The 18,556-nt window shown below is 46.0% G+C and overlaps 1 protein-coding gene across 4 annotated transcripts in view; it reads left to right on the forward strand.

Annotated features, from left to right (window-relative positions):
- The first annotated feature begins 3,766 nt into the window (after window positions 1–3,766).
- The window catches only part of apba2b (amyloid beta (A4) precursor protein-binding, family A, member 2b), a 65,336-nt gene continuing 50,546 nt past the window's right edge, over window positions 3,767–18,556 (forward strand). For 2 of the 4 annotated variants that reach the window (XM_080215964.1, XM_080215967.1), the window contains exon 1: window positions 3,774–3,823. The gene's annotated coding sequence lies outside the window, so the exon portion shown is untranslated. Of the gene's footprint in view, window positions 3,824–9,038; window positions 9,108–18,556 lie in introns of those variants that run through there. The other 2 variants (XM_080215966.1, XM_080215965.1) reach the window with 2 other exon arrangements.

Below are 18,556 nucleotides of genomic sequence, written 5' to 3' on the forward strand. Positions count from 1 at the left end.
AAATATTGGACCCTTAGAAGACGAGAAAGGGGATTTAATAATGGGAAATGAGGTAATGGCAAAGGCCTTAAACAAGTTGTTTGTGTCGGTCTTCACAGTGGAGGACACAAATAGCACACCAATAATTGATGGTCATGAGACTGTAGGGGGTGAGGACCTTAAAACGATTACTATTTCTAAAGAGGTAGTGCTGGGTAGGCTAATGGGACTGAAGGTAGACAAGTCCCCGAGTCCGGATGGAATACATCCCAGGGTACTAAAAGAAATGGCAGAAGTAATAGCAAATGCATTAGTTGTAATTTATCAAAATTCGCTGGACTCTGGGGAGGTGCCAGCTGATTGGAAAACAGCTAATGTAACACCACTGTTTAAAGTGTTAGCATGGATTGAGGATTGGCTATCTAACAGAAAGCAGAGAGTTGAAATAAATGAGTGCTTTTCCAGTTGGCAGTTGGTGACTAGTGGCGTGCCGCAGGGATCGGTGCTGGAGCCTCAACTGTTTACCATATACATAGACGATCTGGAAGAGGGGGTTGAGTGTAGGGTAACAAAGTTTGCAGATAACACAAAGATGAGTGGGAAAGCAAATTGCGTGGAGGACACAAAGTCTGCAGAGAGATTTGGATAGTCTGAGTGAATGGGCGAGGATCTGGCAGATGGAGTATAACTTTGGCAAGTGTGAGGTTATGCACTTTGGAAGGAATAAGAATAAAATGGACTATTATTTAAATGGTGAAAAATTTCAACATGCTATTGCGCAGAGGGACCTGGGGGTCCTTATGCATGAATCACAAAAACCCAGTCTACAGGTGTAGCAGGTGGTCAAGAAGGCGAATGGAATGTTGGCCTTTATAGCGAGGGGGATGGAATATAAAAGCAGGGAGGTCCTACTGCAATTGTACGAGGTACTGGTGAGGCCGCACCTAGAGTACTGTGTACAATTTTGGTCCCCATATTTGAGAAAGGATATATTAACTTTGGAGGGAGTGCAGAGAAGGTTCACCAGGTTGATTCCAGAGATGAGGGGGTTAGCTTATGAGGAGAGATTGAGTAGGCTGGGCCTCGTCGGAGTTTAGAAGGTTGAGGGGAGGTCTTATAGAGACATATAAGATAATGAAGGGGCTAGATAGGGTAGAAGCAGAGAGATTATTTCCACTTAGAATGGAAACAAGAATTAGAGGGCACAGACTCAAAATAAGGGGGAGTCAATTTAGAACAGAGTTGAGGAGGAACTTCTTCTCCCAGAGGGTAGTGAATCTTTGGAATTCTCTGCCCAGTGAAGCAGTGGAGGCTACCTTGTTAAATGTGTTTAAGCCACAGATAGATAGATTTTTGACCAATAAGGGAATTAAGGGTTATGAGGAGCAGGCGGGTAAAAGGAACTGATCCACTATCAGATCAGCCATGATCTTATTGAATGGTGGGGCAGGCTCAAGGGGCTAGATGGCCTACTCCTGCTCCAATTTCTTATGTTCTTCAGTCTGGTCGGTGTGTGGATGGAGGATTTGTTACCTTGCTCGCGGTTCTTGTGTCAGTAGATGGGTCTGTGCGGTCTGGCGTTCCAAGTCACTGTTGGGCTGCAGTTTGGCTTTGGAGGCCAGAGGATGTCCAGACCATGTTCTGGCTGGATGGGTTGAGGGCCGGTAAGTGGATGATTGTGCTATTTGCAGTTTTCTTTTGCTCCGATGGAGTCATCAGACTCAAAATGTTAGCTCTGTCCTGCTTTTGTTTCAGATTCCAGCATCTGCAGTAATTTCCTTTTATGTAAGGGGAAAGGGGTTTTTGATTATGTAAGCATTATGTATCAATGGTCAGGTACAAAATTGAATCTGTAAACCAACCTGGAATCCAGGCTTTACACAAACTTGCTTCATCTTTGTGTTAATTTCTAACCTTTCCTTGATTTGTCACTAACAAATTTCCAGCTTGCATGCAGACAAAAATCACACTGACAGTAAAAGACACACTCTGTCTGGACTTGTTTCCAGGATGCCTCAGAATGGATAGACACATGCCTGTGATGCGTTTGTTTTAATAAAATATCATGGTCCAAGACACTTCCCTAGCACCACCTATCAACACTGATAGTATGATGCTGCAGGTTCTTGATAGCTTCACATGTATAGGCACCAAAATCACCGGTAATTTGTCACTTAAATCATCACATACACTTCACAAAGTTGCAGCTGTTAGGTCCAAGTTGTGGAACAACTGCAATCTGACAACACATCATTCTGCAAGTCTCCCAAGCCTGTGTTCTTATTACATTTCCATCTGTAGTGAAACCTGGACAATGTACGCTAGGCAGAAGAAAAGTCTTAACAGTTTCCACCCTCACTGTCTCAGATGTATTCGTGGCATTCCCTGGCAGGACAAGGTCATGAATTCTGAGCTCCTGGAGTTTGTTAATTCCATCAGCATACATTCACTGCTAAGTCAATAACAACTGCACTGGCCTAGCTATGCCAGGGGATATATCCAAAGATCTTCTATACAGTGATCTGGGTCACAGTACCTTGAGTAGCCACATCTTTGCTACGTGTAAGTGAGATATGAAGCAGACATTGATACTGACAAGTTAATGAAAGTTACTGAGAGCTGTAACCTGAGGCTGAGTGTTTGGAAGGGCATTGGAAGAAGTGAGCAGAAACAGAAAGCTGAACTGGCTGAGAAGAGGCCCCCAAGGGAATGGTCCAGAGAATTCTGAATTTTCTCAGACAACTGCAGCATTTGCTGTCAAATCAGAGTGGGGCTCCAAAACCACGGCAGGTGATCTTTAATAAGAACATAAGAACATAAGAAATAGGAGCAGGAGTAGGCCATCTAGCCCCTCGAGCCTGCCCCGCCATTCAACAAGATCATGGCTGATTTGTCGCTGCTCAGTTCCACTTTCCCATAGTGGGTTAGCCACCACCAAAACCATCATCTCATGAGACAGAGGGCTGCCAAGGAAACATTAGATAACAGGTTCTTATGACAGACCTTTACCTTTGGAAATCCAGATGAGTAACATTAAATGTCATTCCCCTGTCCATTCTTTAGTCAGCTCGTAGGCACCCTTTACAAATCTACTCCTATTTTTGATGAACTGAGTTGTTAAGATGATTGGCAAAAGGACCAGAGGCAACATGAAGAAAGAATGGTGTTTGGACAGTGAATGGTTAGGGTTTGGATTGCTCTATCCAGGTTCAATGGTGGCTTTCAAAGCGGATAATTATCAGAGGTGGAAAAACCCTGCAGGCCAAAGGGAAAAGGCAGGAGGATGGGGTTAGCTGAGGAGCTCCAGCATAGAGCTGGCATGAACACGACTGGCCCAATGGCCTCCTTTTTGTGCCAAAGCTATTTTCTAATTCCAGCATTACCTCCAGTTACTTCACAACCAATGTTGCAATGACTGCCCATGAATCCCACGTCTGGGAAGTCCTTCATCTAGAACCCTGCTCGGAATGGATCCAGCTGCTGTGGGGTGGGGTGCTGGGTCAGTGGCCTCGAGGGGTCCTGCCAGACTGTTCACTCCAGGTTAAAATGTAAAGTTCATTTGTGCCCTAGTCTGACCCTGAGAATCTCCATCACTCAGGCTCACATGAATTCAGTGCCCTGGGCACCGTCTTGATATTATACATTCAAGATCCCGGGTTGCAGAGGCAACGCTACGCAATGCACTAGGTACCCCGGAATCTGAATGTGGAATATTACTGATCTATTCAGAGTGCCGGGTGCCGGTGTGTCTGTCCTATTCAGGGTCAGGGGCTCCATGCAGTGGGGACCGGGAACACAAAGGAACAGAGAGGCTGGCGGCAGGCAGTGAGTGCGGCGCAGCCAGGTAAGCAGCAGCTGGCTGGGGAAGGGCTTGCTGCAGCCGCCCTGCCCTCGCTCTGCAGAGGGCTCCGAAAGGCAGGCTTGAGGTGCAGGGAGAAGCGATGCTGACGGCCGCTAAACACGGGGTGCAGAGCTCAGTGCGGAGGCTACAGTCGCAGCATCCCTGGGAAGCACAGGCTCTGAATGCCAGGAACAAGGAGGGGGGTCACAGACCTGGGAAAGGACACCTTCATTGGCACCAGGCTGTCAGTGAAAATATTGTGAGCCTCTCAGCAGCAGCGCTGTTTGTCTCATGCAGCAATGGGAAAGGGTCTGGCCAAGGTTTGGTGGCAGTGTCCCCCCCCCACCCTCCCATTGTAGTTCTACCCCATGGTGACAGAGGTTGCTCCAATGTGGGAGACTGGTTGTCATTCTGAATGGGTTGGTCTGGCTGTTACCTTGCGGGGGCGGGGGGCGGGTGTCGACAGTTACCCTGGGCAAGGATGGAGCTGACTGATATGGGGACGATGGAGGGGGGGGGGAGGTGCGGGGATGGGGGCGAGTGTTTTTTGCTGTTCAAAGAAAAGTGGGAAATAGAGTTAAACCATCAGATCCAGGCAGCTGCCTTGTGGTCTTTGTGAAATCTGTCTTCTGATGTACCTTCAGTCATTAGTGTGATCAGTTAGTGGCGTTTCCTTACCTGTCAATGCTGGACTGGCAATGGTGGCCCTCACTGGGCCAGAGACCTGGGTTCAATTCCGGCCTTGGGTCACTGTGAAGTCTGCATGTTCTCCCTGTGTCTGTGTGGGTTTCCTCTAGGTGCTCTGGTTTCCTCCCATATTCCAAAGATGTGTATGTTAGGTTGATTGGCTATGATAAATTCTCCCTCTTTCCTATCCTCCCTTACATGCTCTCAGATATTATTGTGTACCATGAGATCCAGCTCTTCACAATTATATTCCCACAAAACAGCTGGACAGCCAAGTTCAAAAATGACACCTGGAGTTCCCTTAATCTATATAATAAAGCAAGCTGCTTCACAGGGACAGTATCACACACACTCTGATGACTAGGCACATAAAGAGATACTGGGGTAGCAGACCAAAGGTTGGTTAAAGTGTTAGGTTTTAAGGAGCTTTTTGAAGGAGAAGGAGGGGCTAAGGCAGAGAGGTTTGCAGGGGAAACTCCAGGACTAAGGGCCCTGACAGATGAAGGGATGGTGGTGTTATTAAATTGGAGATAAGACGCCCAAAAGCATGGATGATCTTGAAGTACTGTTACAGAGGGCGAGACCACAGAAGGATGTGTAAGAATTTAAAAATCGAGGCCTAATCGGGAACCATTGTGGCCCAGAGAGGTGATGGCTGAATTGGACTTTGTTGAGTTAGATGATGGGCACCTATGTTTTGGATGATTTCAAGTCTGGAGAGAAGAATGAGGGAGACTGGAGTGGACTAGAATTCACAAGTCCCACCTTCACCATCCCCATCCCTCCCTCGCCTCCCACTCCCTCGCCCCCCACTCCCTCGCCCACCCCCCCGCCGTTCTCCCTCGCCCCCCAACTGTTCTCCCTCGCACCCCTCCCTCGCACCCCTCCCTCGCACCCCTCCCTCGCACCCCTCCCCCCCACGCGCCCCCCCACTCTCCCGCCCCGCGCCCCCCCACTCTCCCGCCCCGCGCCCCCCCTCTGCCCCGCCCCCCCCTCTGCCCCGCCCCCGCCCCGCTCCTGCCCCGCCCCCCCACCCCGAATCCCCCTCTGCCCCTCCTTGTCACCCCCCCTCCTCGTCCCCCTCGCCCCTCCTCGTCCCCCTCGCCCCTCCTCGCCCCTCCTCGTCCCCCTCGCCCCCCTGCTCCCCCCTGCTCCCCCCTCGCCCCCCTGCTCCCCCCTCGCCCCCCTGCTCCCCCCTCCCTTCTCCCTCCCTCCTCCCCCCTCCTCTCTGTGAAGCTGCTATGAACCTGTATCCCTAGATCTCTTTGTTCTACCATTAACTGAGTAAATCCTGTCCTGGTTCTATCTACCAAAATGCATCACCTCGCGTTTGTCTAAATTAAACTCCATCTGCCATTCGTCAGCCTGCTGCCCCAATTGATCAAGATCACATTGCATTTGGAGATAACTTTCTTCACTGTCTACTATGCCACCAATTTTGGTGTCATCTGCAAACTTACTAACCATGTCCCCTATATTCTCATCCAGATCATTAATATAAATCATAAATAACAGTGGACCCAGCACCGATCCCTGAGGCACACCGCTGGTCACAGGTCTCTAGTTTGAAAAACAATCCTCTACACTCACTGTGGGTTCTCTCAGTGCTTTCAGACCTCAGCATTCTGCAGTGACTTCCCCACCTCCTGACTTCCCAGAACCATGTCTGGAGTGTGATGACATATTTTCCACTTGTTTGAGTGCAGCTCCAACTCAAGAAGCTCATCAGGACAACTTCAGCATTCATCTCCCACCACCTACCGTGGCCCCAGTGTGTACCATTTCCAGGAAATACTGCAGCAACTGACCAAGTCTCCTTTGACACCACCTTCCAAAACCTGCAATCAGTATTGGCTCAAAGGTCAAGGGCAACTGATATTTGGGTTTATGACCAAATGTAAGTTCCCCTCCAAGGCACACACCATTCTGAGTCGGAAAATAAATCGCTAGTTCCTCTTCGTCAAGATCCCAGAACTCCCTCTGTATCAGCACTCTGCTTGTACATCGGGGAATGAGGTATGGGCAATCAGTAGACTTGCCAGCAGTGACCACATCCATGAATGGACACATTTAATCTGGCTCCTGGCCCGTGAACCAGGTTACAATCTTGGGACATGTGCATCCACCCACCACAATCTGGGGAACAGTTGGGAGTTCTGAGTGACTCTGAAAGTTGGTGTAAAATACCTTTCTGTAATCCTCTCCCACAGAGCCAGTGCCTTTTCAGTTTCAGCTTGAGTTTACAAATAGCTTTGCAAACTAATTACCAAAATTCCCAATCATGCACAGAATCATCAAATGCATTGATGTGACTGTGCACTTTATCGACAAGTACTGTTGGAGAGGGCAGTGTGCTGTGTGAAACTGAATGGTGAATTCCTGCAGTTAATCTCACCAAACTCCAGCTGACCAGGAGAACAATCATTTGTTCTTCAGTGATATTAAGGTAGTGTGAGGGTTTAACAAGGCTGAGTTTCTGCAATAACCTCCTGCTGACTGTTTCTAATTAAAATCCCTCACTATCTCTGTAAGAATAGCAGGTACGAGCCAAGAAATCTAGAGGGAAGCTACCTCCTACAAGAAATCCTTCACTCTGCCAGGGCCAAGGCTGGGAGAATTGATGCAGAAATCTCTACATTGGACATGTTCTTGTGATTATTTCAGCTGTTTCTGGTCTGCTAACAATCCATTGGATTTGGAAGGACATTAGATGAGGTGTCACATAATGTTGTACCTGAGAATGGTGACAGTGGCTCAAACTATAAGACCAGACTTTCTGTCTTGTGGAAAATAGGATGAGAAACAAATATGAGAGGACATGGACAAGAGACACGTGACGGGGCGTTGGCAGAGACGCTGACGTGACGGGGCGCGGGCAGAGACGCTGACGTGACGGGGCGCGGGCAGAGACGCTGACGTGACGGGGCGCGGGCAGAGACGCTGACGTGACGGGGCGCGGGCAGAGACGCTGACGTGACGGGGCGCGGGCAGAGACGCTGACGTGACGGGGCGCGGGCAGAGACGCTGACGTGACGGGGCGCGGGCAGAGACGCTGACGTGACGGGGCGCGGGCAGAGACGCTGACGTGACGGGGCGCGGGCAGAGACGCTGACGTGACGGGGCGCGGGCAGAGACGCTGACGTGACGGGGCGCGGGCAGAGACGCTGACGTGACGGGGCGCGGGCAGAGACGCTGACGTGACGGGGCGCGGGCAGAGACGCTGATGTGATGCTCCATAAGGAGACGGAATGGGCAGAGATGCTATAATGAGACTGGGTGTTAGCAAATAACACTAACCCAAGTTGGTGTGGGGATGGCACAATGTAATGTGACAGGGTGTGGATGAGAGACGGTGAAACGAGATGGAATCTTTCCCTGTACTGCTGATCCATTACCCAGTGGGGTGCTGTGTCTATATTCAGTCTCAGGTGCCTGCTGTATGTCCTCAGAGACACAGTTCCCCTTTAATTACATATTGAGCATTTGTTCAGACTTGGTTTTCACTCCTGGATGGTTGTGTCTTGAAATCCAAGACCAGGACACAGTTCCTCAGTATCTGCATGTCAGGCACATGGCAGTGAGGTGAGTGATAATTAGATATGATAGCAAAGTGACTCAGAAGCAGTCTGATACTGTGCTGGTTACTGTATATGGACTCTGCTGGTTACTTCACTAACCACTCTGTTTGTTACACCTAATAGTTATTTTATTTGCTACATTTATTATTATGCTGGTCAGGAACATATGTACATGCTACATATGAATTACGAGCAGGGGTAGGCCACTCAGCCCCTCCAACTGTTTGACCATTCAATAAGATCATGACAGATCTGTGAATCATAACCTCCTGACTTTTGTAATCAATTACCCTCGCAATATACAATAACATTCTATTAGCTTTCTTACTTGCTGTCCCTGTGATTCGTGCATCACAACACCCAGATCTCTCTGCAATCTCTCACCATTCAGATATTAAACTTTTTTATTCTTGCTGAATAAGTGGACAGTCTCACATTTGCCCAAATTATCCTCCATTTGCATGATCTTCGCCCGCTCACTCAGCCAATTGGTATCACTTTGTAGCCTCCTTACAACCTCTTCACAATTTACTTTCCGACTTATAAACTTTGTAGCCATCCTTCATCCAAATCATTTCTATAAATTGTCAAACATTGAGGGCATAGCACTGATCCCTGTGGCATACCACTCGTCACACCCTGTCAACCAGAAAGTGACCCACTTATGCCAACTCTATTTCCTTTTACCTAACCAATCTTCATTACAGAATTATCTACCATAGAATCCCTACAGTGCAGAAATAGGCCATTTGGCCCATCGAGCCTGCATCAACTCTCAGAAAAAGCATCCTATGCATTCCCTTCCCTCTATCCTAGCTCCATCACTTTACGCATTTAGCATGGCCTATCCACCTAACCTACACTTCTTTGGACTGTAGGAGGAAACCGGAGAACCCAGAGAAAATCCACACAGACATAGGGAGAAAGTGCAAATTCCACACAGACATCGAAGGCTGGAATCGAACCTGAGTTCCTGGCACTAACCAGCGTGCCACCCTTTCTGTACTTTGTTCAATACTCTGGTACTGTGAGTGTTACTAGTTACTGTGCTGGTTACTGTTAGTTGCTCAGCACAGAGGGTGCCTGCGGTACACAGTTCCTCAAGTATCTCTGTTCTTTGGGTAAGGGTCCAGTCTCCATCAACATCTCCAATCACACTTTGCTTTTGAGATTTGAAAGAGAGACATAGCCAAAGGAGAAGACATAATCTCCAGCTCACTGGAACCTATAAAGGGATTTCCGTCAGTGATTGGAACTAGGATCTTGTTTTATTTCCCTTCCCAAGCCCAGGGTCATTGAGGCAAATTGTAACAATGACCCGGCCCTCACCCCTTGCACAGGTGGGATTGAAGTTGGCACCTTGTGGTCTGCGTGACTCAATACCACACCTGACAGTGCCATTATCTTGTATCTTTATTCTGACGCTATCTCCCACAATGTGCTTCTTGCAGTTTACTACCCGTACACCTCTGAGGAGGCGACAAGCCAGCCATCTGTTGCAAACAAGTACTCAGTGAGATGAGGGAGCACAGTTCAGAACTGCTCCCTTTACAGCGAATAATTTACAATAGATTAGGAAATCAGATTGGAGGCTGCGTTCCCAGATCATTGCAGGGAAAGTGTTGCTGTTTCATACGTGAGGCAGCAACAAGGCTTTTTGTAGCTTCTTTACAATTCCCTTGTGTACGGCACATGTTCCAGTGATTAAAGCAGACTGAAGGTTATCCAGCATTACTTGCTTACTGAAACAATACTGAATTTTTGCCTCTGGTGAAATACAGGAAAATTAGGAAACTTAGAACAAGAAAAGGCTAGTCCCCTATCAGCCCTTCTGCGAGGTGAGTCCAACCCTAATTGCTCTGTCTCTGAAACTACTGTACCCCAGCATTATACAGTGACAGACCCGTCCCCACCAGTACTGTACCCCAGTGTTATACAGTGACAGATCCATCCCCACCAGTACTGTACCCCAGTGTTATACAGTGACAGATCTATCCCCACCAGTACTGTACCCCAGTGTTATACAGTGACAGACCCGTCCCCACCAGTACTGTGACCCAGTGTTATACAGTGACAGACCCGTCCCCACCTGTACTGTACCCCAGTGTTATACAGTGACAGACCTGTCCCCACCAGTACTGTACCCCAGTGTTATACAGTGACAGACCCGTCCCCACCAGTACTGTACCCTAGTGTTATACAGTGACAGACCTGTCCCCACCAGTACTGTACCCCAGTGTTATACAGTGACAGACCCGTCCCCACCAGTACTGTACCCCAGTGTTATACAGTGACAGACCCGTCCCCACCAGTACTGTACCCCAGTGTTATACAGTGACAGACCCGTACCCACCAGTACTGTACCCCAGTGTTATACATTGACAGACCCGTCCCCACCAGTACTGTACCCCAGTGTTATACAGTGACAGACCCGTCCCCACCAGTACTGTACCCCAGTGTTATACAGTAACAGACCCGTCCCCACCAGTACTGTACCCCAGTGTTATACAGTAACAGACCCGTCCCCACCAGTACTGTACCCCAGTGTTATACAGTAACAGACCCGTCCCCACCAGTACTGTACCCCAGTGTTATACAGTGACAGACCCGTCCCCACCAGTACTGTACCCCAGTGTTATACAGTAACAGACCCGTCCCCACCAGTACTGTGACCCAGTGTTATACAGCGACAGACCCATCCCCACCTGTACTGTACCCCAGTGTTATACAGCGACAGACCCGTCCCCACCTGTACTGTACCCCAGTGTTACTCAGTGACAGACCTGTCGCCACCAGTACTGTACCCCAGTGTTATACAGCGACAGACCCGTCCCTACCAGTACTGTACCTCAGTGTTATACAGCGACAGACTCGTCCCTACCAGTACTGTACCTCAGTGTTATACAGCGACAGACCCGTCCCTACCAGTACAGTACCCCAGTGTTATACAGTGACAGACCCGTCCCTACCAGTACAGTACCCCAGTGTTATACAGCGACAGACCCGTCCCCACCAGTACTGTACCCCAGTGTTATACAGTGACAGACCCGTCCCCACCAGTACTGTACCCAGTGTTACACAGTGACAGACCGTCCCCACCAGTACTGTACCCCAGTGTTATACAGTGACAGACCCGTCCCCACCAGTACTGTACCCCAGTGTTATACAGTGACAGACCTGTCTCCACCAGTACTGTACCCCAGTGTTATACAGTGACAGACCCGTCCCCACCAGTACTGTACCCCAGTGTTATACAGTGACAGACCTGTCTCCACCAGTACTGTACCCCAGTGTTATACAGTGACAGACCCGTCCCCACCAGTACTGTACCCCAGTGTTATACAGTGACAGACCTGTCCCCGCCAATACTGTGACCCAGTGTTATATAGCGACAGTCCAGTCCCCACCAGTACTGTACCCTAGTGTTATACAGGGACAGACCCATCCCCACCAGTACTGTACCCAGTGTTATACAGTGACAGACCCGTCCCCACCAGTACTGTACCCCAGTGTTATACAGTGACAGACCCATCCCCACCAGTACTGTACCCCAGTGTTATACAGTGACAGACCTGTCCCTACCAGTACTGTACCCCAGTGTTATACAGTGACAGACCTGTCCCTACCAGTACTGTACCCCAGTATTATACAGTGACAGACTCATCCCCACCTGTACTGTACCCCAGTGTTACACAGTGACAGACCTGTCCCCACCAGTACTGTAGCCCAGTATTATACAGTGACAGACCTGTTGCCACCAGTACTGTGACCCAGTGTTATACAGCGACAGACCCATCCCCACCAGTACTGTACCCCAGCATTGTACAGAGACAGACCTGTCCCCACTAGTACTGTATCCCAGTGTTATGCAATGACAGAACCTCCCCTCTGGTACTGTACCCTAGTGTTATACAGTTATAGACTGTCCCCACCAGTACTGTACCCCAGTGTTATAAAGCGATAGCCTCAGTCTGCACCAGTACTGTACCCCAGCATTATACAGTGACAGACCTGTTCCCATCAGTACTATACCCCAGCGTTATACAGCGATAGATCTCTCCCTACCATAATTTCAGTCATATCCCATGTTGGACGTGACTGTAACAGTAGCGATAGTGCTGTGGGTGATAAACGAACTGTGTGTGGTTCACTCCTGTGTCAATGTCTCATATGTGAGGCAGGGCACAAGCTCTGCTTTGACCACACGTAAATAGGAAGAGGTGGTTTGAGCTTCAGTGTTCACATCTCAGTCAGTGAGTGAAAATAGAATCATTGCTGTCCCTGTATTGTTGTGGTGAGGATTAGTCACTTGGTTGATGCTGATTTCTGTATATAACTGGAAGGGAAGGTCAGTGCTAGCATCAAGTGGTACTGGAGTCAGTGTGTGACTGCATTGTTTCTAAGTACTCGGTGTGATACCAGGCAAACATCCAACTAAGAGTCAGGAATGGCCAATGCTTATTACGGAGCTCTTGTCTGAATGTGGTGCAGCCATTCACAAGGCTATCAGTGCAGACAATGGTGAATATGTATTTAAAATTACAGGATAATAGCAGAGTCTCAGGATGGTGTTGAGGCCATTAGTGCAGGTTAGGAACTCTGAGAAGGAGTGGGCTGGGAAGAGCATGGCAGGAGCAGGAAGGAATTGGGAGAGCAGGGCAAGCTGGGGAGAAGAGAGGAACAGGGGCTGAATACAGCAGCTGCTGACTGCAAGTTCAAACTGTGATGGCAGTGAGCCACTTACATCAGCTGGGCTGTGCAGGCTGTGTGCAAACTGTCAGCCTGAGCTTCTCTTCGGTTTAATAGAAATCTCAAGATGACTTAGACCCTGGGAGGCCTTCCCACATTCTGAAAAAGTGGGAGCAGAAATGAGCTGCGCTGAAAAAATGTTATTTATTCAGAATTGCTTAGCTTTTTTAAACAAGTTGGCACTAATATACTGTGTTGCTGCTCTCTTTCTCCTTTAAATATCCTACTGTTTCCTGTGCAATGCAGATTTGAGGTAGTGACTGATAAAATGGGAAATCTGGTCTTCAGCCACAGACAAATGGCTAGCTCATCTGTTTTTTGGTTGAATGAGAAATATTGGGCAGAACAGGGAGACACTCCAACTCTCTGTCAGGCAACGGAGAAAAAGAATACAAAAAATAATCAAACAATATAGAGTAGATGGAGAGAAATCTTTTCCGCTATATATGGGGCCCAGAACAAAGATTAGATCGTGGCCATTTAGAAGTGGAAACCTGGAACTCTGTTCTCGAAAGACTGTGAATACTGGGCAGAAGCAAAACACTGCTGATGTCGGAAATTTTAAATAAAATCAGGAACATTGGAAACACCAAACAGGTCAGGCAGCATCTGTGGAGATAGTGTGAATGTTTCAGGTCAGTAACATTGAATGTACTGTACTTAAATTTCCAGAAAGTATTTGATAAGGTGCCATATCAAAGATTATTGAAGAAAGTAAAGGCTTACGTTTAGGAGGGTAGTGTGTTGGCATGGTTAGATGATTGGCTAGCTAATAGGAATGAGAGAGGGCAATGTAAGATTTAAGGGTCTCAAGGTGTACAACTCTAATTAAAATTTCTATATTCTGAGTTCTTAATTTCTCACACACTGGTCCTCAGTTGAACTTGACCGAACAAATAACTAGTATTTATTTATCAAGTAGAATTTATTAAGGAAAATTTTGCATATGTTTAACACAAAGCTGTGAAGACAGCATAGAAGTTCCTTGTCCCTTGAGTTCCGAGGAGACCTTGAGCATTGCCAGCACAGGTGATACTTTTCTTTTTCCTTCTTTGAAATGACATTGAACGGTGCAACATTGTGCCAACAAAGATAACAATTTTCCAACTTTTATCCCCACTTCTCATTATTCCTCCTCCTTATTTGGAAATAGCCCAAATTCACCTCTTCCATTGGTTTATGGTGTGAATCATCTCCTATCACCCCACCTTTATAACCAGAACCATATGGGCCAAAGACAAATGTTCATCCCTTGTTCTCCTGAGCCCTCAGAGTTTATATTCGATTTCAAGTAAATGATATATTTCTTTTAGATACAATCACAAAGTCCACATCCTCTTGTCAGTAGTGCACCTTTCGTAAATATTCACATGAACATATTGTAACCCATTCCCTCAAATACAAATTTTAAAAACACTTCTTATCATAATAATACAGCACAAAGATGTCCTACAATACAAATATACTATCAATTAAATCAATGGATGCATTTCCTTTAAAAATAAAGGCATCCAAAGTTCAAACTATTTTTAACCAGTCCTTCAACGTTTTAAAGAATTTAAAGAATGCCACTACTGCAGGAAGAGGCCATCCGGCCCACCAAGTGTGCACTGACTCTCTGGGAGCGCATCTCACCCAGGTCCTCTGCTCCGCCCATCTCCGTTTAGCAAGGTTAATTTATCCAACCTACACACCTTTTGGCTTTATGAGGAAATTTATGATGACCATTTCACCTAACCTGCACATCATTTGGACTGTGAGGGGAAAGCAGAGCATGAGGAGGAAACCCACGCTGACATGGGGAGAATGTGCAAACTCGTGGGTCCTTGCTGCTGTGAGGCAGTATTGCTAACCACTGTGCCACCTTGTTGATTAAAAAAACTTCTTAATTTTATTGTGGATATTTAAGACACCTTGCAGCTGCTTGAACTCAAGTCTCTTGTAACTTAAAGTCATAAAACAAAACAGAAATACAAAATAAACAATTTAATTTAAAATAAAAATAATAAAATTCATAGATGTAACAGAGCAACAACAAACCTTAAAAGTTAGTAAAATGACCAGGTTCCTTTCTGATTGGCAAGAAGTAACGGATGGTGTGCTGCAGGAGTCATTGCTGAATCTTCAACACTTACAGTGGCTTATCAATGGCTTGGCTGCAGGGATCAAAGGTATAGTTTCTAAACTTGCTGATGACACAAAGATAGATAGGGAAGTAAGTTGTGAAAAGGACATAAGGAGGCTACAAAGAGATATAAATAGGTTAAGTGAGTGGGCAAAGATCTGGCAAATGGAGGATAATGTGGGCAAATGTGAAATTGTCCATTTTGTCAGAAAGAATAAAAAAGAGGCGTATTATCTAAATGGTGAGAGATTGCAGAGCTTCTGAGATGCAGAGAGACCTGGGTGTCCAGAATTTCACCAAATCCTGTCCTTTCACTGTTTTCAGCAATACCTGTCCTTGCCCTGTGGTATGTCCTTGGCAACTTGTGCTTTTGCAAGCTCACTCTAGGCAAAGTTTATTACGAGATGTGCCAACTGTAATTATTTAAATAGGGCTTCCAGTTGCTTCAAGTGGTCTTTCCAAATGTTGCTGTAAATCGGTACATCAGCCAGGTAAACCACACAGTTAGGAATACTGGTTATCACTTGATTTATTACTCTTTGGAAAATGGCTGGAATATTTTATAGCCTGAATGGCATCACTCAGCATTGGTATAGCCCATTTGAATCATAGAATCCCTTCAGTGCAGAAGGAGGCCTATCAAGTCTGCACTGACCACAATCCCATACAGGCCCTATTCCCATAACCCCTGATATTTACCCTGCTAATCACCCTGACAGTAGAGCTAATTTAGCATGGCCAATTAACCTAACCCACACATCTTTGGACTATGGGAAGAAACACACTCAGACACGGGGAGAATGTGCAAACTCCACACAGACAGTGACCTGAGGCTGGAATTGAACCCCTGTCCTTGGCACTGATCTCTGTGCCACCATTCCGTGGTGCAATAAAAGCTGATATTTCCTTAGCTTGTTTTGTTAAAGGTACTTGCCAGCATCCATTCAATGTAACTATCTTAGTGAGGAATGTGGCACTGTCAACCGTGGCAATACAATCTTTTAAATGAGGAATTGGGTAGGAGTCTGTCTTTGTTACTGCATTATTTTTTCTGTAACCTATGCAGAATCTAGTTGATCCATCAGATTTAGGCACCAGCACTCCAGGAGAACTCCTACTGCTTTGACTAGGTTCAATTAGGTGATTTTCCAACATGTTTTGAATTTCTGTTTCCACCTGAGCCTGGGCTTAAATGAAAAGGATGTTGTTCTATAGGAGAAGATGTCCCTGTATCTACATCTTGCATGGCTAAAGCTGTTTGTACACCCTGGTTTATCCTGACAAATTCCTTTAAATTCTGTAGATAACCTCACTAAATCTTCTCGCTGTCCTATCTGTCAGGTGTGTGAATATAGTGTCTAATTTCAGTGTTAACTAACTGGATAGTAGGAGCTTTAATTGGCTAACTGTCTAAGTCTCTTTCTGCCTCACTGTCACTGTCTCTTTCATCCTCCATTGTCCTTACTACCTTGCATACCTGCTCTCTCTTATCCTCCACCCTACAATGGTATTGTTTTAACATATTGATATGACACAACCAATTCTTTTTCCTGTGATCCAAGGAGTGGATCAAATGATTTACTTTATCAACCCTCCTAACTACCTTGTATACACCATAAATGGGTCTTTTTCTGATTGGCAGTCAGTGACTAGTGGGGTTCCACAAGGATCTGTGCTGGGACCCCCAACTGTTCACATTATATATTAATGATTTGGAAGAGGGAACTGAATGTATTATCTCCAAATTTGCAGATGATACAAACTTAGGTGGGAGGGTGAGCTGTGAGGAAGATGCAGAGATGTTTCAGCATGATTTGGACAGGCTGAGTGTGTGGGCATCTGAATGGCAGATGCAGTCAATGTGGATAGGTGTGAGGTTATTTCTTGAATGGGTGTAAATTGCGAGAGGTGGATACTCAACGAGAACTTAGAGTCCTCATTATATCAGTTTCTAAAAGCAGATACAGCAGGCAGTAAAGAGGCAAATGGTATGTTGCCTTCAGAGCAAGAAAATTTGAGTGGAGGGATAAGGATGTTTTGCTACAGTTGTATAGGGTGTAGGTGAGGCCATATCTTGAGTAGTGTGTGTAGTTTTGGTGTCCTTATCTGTGGATGTTCTTGCTATGTAGAAACCTTCGCAAATGTTTACCAGTTTGATTCCTGGGATGGCAGGACTGTCATAGGAGGAGAGACTAAGTTGGTTAGGATTATATTCACTGGAGTTTAGAAGAAACTTATAAAATTGTAACAGGATTAGACAGGGTAGATTCAGAATGCCACAATGGTGGAGGAGTCCAGAACTAAGAATCATAGTTTGAGGATAAGTGGTAAGCCTTTTAGAATTGAGGTGAGGAGAAATTTCTTCACTCAGAGTATGGTGAATGTGTGGAATTCACTACCACAGAATGTAGTTGAGGCCAAATCAGAAATTGTCTGATTTCAAGAAGAAATTAGATATAACTCTTGGGTTAAAAGTATCAAGGAATATGGGGAATCAGGAAATTGAATTTGATGATCAGCCATGATCAAAATGGATGTAGGCTCGAAGGGCCGAATGGTCTACTCCTGCTTCTAGTTTCCATGAACCATGTTGTCAGAGATTCCTACTGTTGAGGCAATACTATTAACCTTTCATCCCTTGATTGTGATGTTTGGGTCTTGGCTTACTTACCTGCCCAATCCTTCATCATTGTGAAATTTTAAGATGTTCCTGAGCCACTTTGCAGCCTCCCATGAAATATTCCTGAAACACTGACATATAATCTAGCTTACGGGATTCATCCCTCAGGCTGAAAAGACTTTCCTTTGATTAATTTTAGAGAACCTCTTATTACATGCTCATAAATGAATTCAAAAGGGCTTAAACCGGCAGATTTGTTTGGTAAATTTCAGGTAGCAAATAAAAGAAAGTCCTGTCCTTTATTCATGACAATGTGCTTCAATTGTTTTTTGAGAGTTTTATGGTACTTCTCTAAAGCTTTCTGTGTCTGTGGATGCTGTGAACTTTAACAATTCATTATTCTTTGAAAATATTAGACATAAAATTGGAACCTTGTTCTGACTGGATCTACATATTGAGTAAAGAATTGGGTTAATTTCTACATTAAGACCTTAGCTGGAATTGTTCTCAAAGCACTGACACTCTAGAAATTGAGTTGTCGTATCCATAATGGTAAGGATATCCTGATTTCCCTTAGTTTTCAGTAACGATCATACACAATCCACTGACACCTGACTAAACGGTTCCCAAAACTGGTATGGGAATAAATGCTGCTGGTTTGATAGTAGCTTGTGGTTTCCCCACTATCTAGCATGTATGACATGTTTTGCAAAGTGGCACCACATCTCTGGCCACTGAAAATGTTGGTTTATCTGCACCTGAGTTTTCTGTATCCCTGCATACCCTGCAGCTGGAATGTCATGTGCTATCCGTACATAATATCTCTTTACAATAGTTCAGTGGTACCACTCCTGATGGACAGGAAGCCCAGGTGGTTCAGACACTCAACAGAAGCACACGGTCTGGGAACTCTGATTTATTACTTTAATAAATTCAAATAAACAAATGAACTCTTATTCTCACCAGGTGATCTTTTA

Source organism: Carcharhinus amblyrhynchos, chromosome 32 (genome assembly GCF_965287045.1).
Source record: "Carcharhinus amblyrhynchos chromosome 32, sCarAmb.v2.hapA, whole genome shotgun sequence".
Taxonomy (NCBI): Eukaryota; Metazoa; Chordata; class Chondrichthyes; order Carcharhiniformes; family Carcharhinidae; genus Carcharhinus; species Carcharhinus amblyrhynchos.